This window comes from Patagioenas fasciata, chromosome 2 (assembly GCF_037038585.1).
Source record: "Patagioenas fasciata isolate bPatFas1 chromosome 2, bPatFas1.hap1, whole genome shotgun sequence".
Classification (NCBI taxonomy): Eukaryota; Metazoa; Chordata; class Aves; order Columbiformes; family Columbidae; genus Patagioenas; species Patagioenas fasciata.
In genome coordinates, this window is record NC_092521.1 from 155,751,407 (window position 1) to 155,755,156 (window position 3,750).

At 41.6% G+C, this 3,750-nt stretch overlaps 1 non-coding gene across 1 annotated transcript; it reads left to right on the forward strand.

Moving 5' to 3' along the window:
* The first annotated feature begins 1,190 nt into the window (after positions 1-1,190).
* Positions 1,191-1,262, forward strand: TRNAG-UCC (transfer RNA glycine (anticodon UCC)). Its single transcript has one exon. It is a non-coding gene; the product is annotated as a tRNA-Gly (tRNA).
* The last annotated feature ends 2,488 nt before the right edge of the window (positions 1,263-3,750 follow it).

Consider the following 3,750-nt stretch of genomic DNA (forward strand, 5'->3'; position numbering starts at 1 on the left):
TTTTTTTAGAGTAAATTGTGTGGAGAAAATGAGAGAAGATTTGACATCCTTATAATGATGGAGCTGTGCTCAGTAGACTTCTCTCTGAGGCTGTATAAAATGTTATGAATACAAGCACTAGAGGAGTCTGGGTAAAATGGCCAGAGTATGCACAGGACTGGGGAACCCATTCATTCCTCAGATGTAGACAAAGTGACAGAAAGGGTCAGAAATCAGATTGGTGGATGTCTAACTGATATTAGGTTACAACTTTTCTGACAACCATTGCAGTAAATGTAAGACTGAGGACTTGAGAGTGAGAGAGACCTGAACATCTCTTTATTAAGGAACTGAGAACTGGCACAGACTATTTTCATCCCTAAGGCTGCTGAGAGAAGCAACACATTCCTGCATGTTAAGAGCCAGGTCTGTTTGTAAACAGGGCATTCTCAGAAGAGGAATCACAGATGCCCTAAAATGCTGTAGTCTATTCATACAATATCCTCACAACATGTGAGTTTTGAGAATTCATTCTTCTAAAATAGTTTGTTGGCTCTATCTGCTGTAATAGAAAACTTTTCATCATACATTATGTGATAAAATTGTATTTAAGTTTGCGACTAAAAATTTAAAACTTGTGTTTCAGATAATCCTCAAGTATCAACCTTTTGTAAATCTATTCAGTTTATTTTCAGCTATATTTTCCATGTGATCTTGTGTTTCTTTGGATGACACTGAGAAAAGAAAAGCAGTAGCTGAGGGAAAGGACAACATACATTGTTCATTACAATTTTTTCTACCTAACATTTCAAACATGAAGTAAAAAGCTCATTATACTTCAATGTTAATTTTGTTAAGAGTATTCCTTTTACCAAAAATGGTGAAATGAGGATGCTTGTTTCATCAGACTGGAGTAGTTAGCTGGCCTTTTTTTCAATTGTGCTGCAGAGCCATTTTGGAAGGTTTTAGTCCTTTTATTTTGAATTTCTTTTAAACAAATCAGGATGTTGGAAATATTTCACTGAATTATTACTTTTTTATTTTCATAGTTAAAAAAGAAAAAAGTGAAAAAGTTTTCTGGTAGCTTTGGCAGCTGTGGGGAAAACTTGGATGTTTCCCTCAGTTCTTTTTTTATACTTGTGGTGAGGAATTAGAAAACATTGTAAGGAAGGAAACTGGAAGATTTTACATTGAGAATTATCTTCAGCACAGCGTTGGTGGTATAGTGGTGAGCATAGCTGCCTTCCAAGCAGTTGACCCGGGTTCGATTCCCGGCCAACGCAGCTCGTATTTTGCTGCGGCACATCTCCCAGCAGAGCAGCGGGAATGCGAAGGGTGGTGCTGCCACCCAGAGGGACCAGAAGGAGGTGGAGACACGAGTCAGCAGGAACCTCGCGAAGTTTAACAAAGGTAGAAGTACAAATTCCTGCATCTGGAGACAAGCAACCAACATATGCCGGGACCCAGCAAATTATTGTACTAGCGACTGGGGAGAACAGATTGGAAGAAGAGGACATGGGTGTCATTGTGGACACCAAGTTGAACGTGAACCAGCCCTGTGCCCTTGCAGCAAAGATGGTTGATTGTACCCTTGGCTGCGTTGGGAGCAGTAGTGCCAGGAGGTCAAGGGAGCTGATCTTTCCCCTTACTCAGCACTAGTAAGGTCACAGCGGGAGCCGTGATTGTTTCCAGTTCTGGATTCCTGAGTACTGGAGAGGCATGGGCATGCTGGAGGGAGTCCAGTGAAGGGCCAGAAGGATGGTTACAGTGCTGGAGCATTTCTGCTGTGAGTAAAGACTGAGAGCTGTTTAGCTTGAAGAAGAGAGGGCTTGAGGGGAAAACCTCATTAAAGTAAATAAATAGCTGAAGGAAGGGTGCCAAGAGGGTGGAGCCAGGCTCTTTTCAATGGTGCTCAGTGGCAGGACCAGAGGCAGGTGGCACAGACTGAAACATAACGAGTTCTCTCTGAACATCAAGAAATACTCTTTTTTTACTGTGAGGGTGACTAAGCATTGGCACAGGTAGCCCAGAGAGGTTATGGAGTCTTCAACCTTGGAGATATTGGAAAGCTGTCTGGACATGGTCCTGGACAACTGGCTACAGGTGGCCTTGCTTGAGCAGGGGGGTTGGACCAAATGGCCTCCAACCTCAACCATTCTGTGATTCTATGATTCTGTGCATCAAGCTAAGGCAAGAAGTGAGGCAAAAGACCAATATGTTAGTGATGTCTCCAAGAGCGAGCATGGCACCAGGAGCTGGGCTGAGAGACAGGCAGCCAAAGGAAGAAGTATTACTCCAACAGAGCTGGAGAAATGCATATGAGCTATGGGTCACTACAGAGCCAGTAGCTAGTGCTTTCAGGAGCCATCAGATACATCGAAGTCTGGGGTTAAGTACCTCCCTGGGAGTGCCAACCAGTTTTGGTGATGCAATTAATCACTGTCAACCCCATGGCTCAGAATTCTGTTGTACTTGAAACCTGACTCTTGATAGCTCTTCAGAGAAAATGTTCTGTTCCTAAGTATTTTTGAAAATAATTCATATTGTATTTCCAAAACCTGTTTATATGACAATTGCAGACAGGACCTACTCACATAACAGACTGCAGTGTGTGGAAGAGTATTCAATTGTACTGTGTGCTTGCTTCTTTTGTTTCAGTCCTTTTTTTTTTTTTTTCTTCCCCCCAAGTGGGACAAAATGCACTGGCAGGTTTATAGAAATCAAAAAAAGGAAAGGGCTAAAGGAGATGTTCTAGCCATTAGCACTTTATAGCTAACTAAGAATAAGTGATGATTAGAGTTCCTAGGAGGTGTGGAGAAAAGGAGATACAGGCTGTGAAAATGCAGTTAAAATACATTGGGCAGACTTACAAAAGGCTGACATTTGAAAGAGGAACAAATCCCCACTCCTTCTGGAAGAGAAGCAGTTCTGGAAGCAATGAATAGGTGCTATATCAGTAGGAATCAATGGATGGAAAATCAAACCAGAGGGGTTTTACCTGCCAAGTTTCTCACCACAACTTATAGGTTCCTAAACCTAAGTTGATGAGTCAAAATGATTAGCCACTCTACTTGAATCAAATGAGACTGCTGTTGGAAAAAAAAACAACACTGAGTTGTTTATTTTCTTTGTCTGCTGAAACCAGGATCGCACTAGAGGGAAAGTCCTCACTTGAAAGCCTGGAAAATTCTCCAAAAAGGGGTGCTGAGGTATCTAGACCCAGAGGAACATGAGGTGTGCCCCACTTCAGAGCGAGACCTCAAGGTTCCTACATAGCCTCTGCTATCTACTTCAGGCTTTGCACTGAGCTCTTAGACGATGTGTGAAGAGCAAGACACAACAACATGCAACTGCAAGAGGGATTTAATCTCAGTGCCCTATATGTCCCATCTAGGGAGAAAATTTTCTGTTATTTCAGCTTCAGATTGTAAGACAATGATAGATGTTTACCTGTCTTTGCAGCAGTTGTTCTCATAGATATGTTTGTGCTTCCCAGATACACTCCTCACAGTATCTTATAGCCGTGGTCTTCTATAACAAATGAAAACACCAACCTAGTTTGTGCTTTTTTTTCATGGCTTAAATGCAGTAACTTTGCTGAAAACCTCTAAACTATGAGGTGCTTCTGGATTCTTTACATTTTTACTGCACATGAAGGTAGTGTTGCCTTTTCTCATTTGTTTTTGTTTTGACACTTCAGTTAGAATTGTGTGAAGTCATGAAATGTATAACTATTCTTGTAGTGTGCATAATGATAGCAGTCTATGCTAG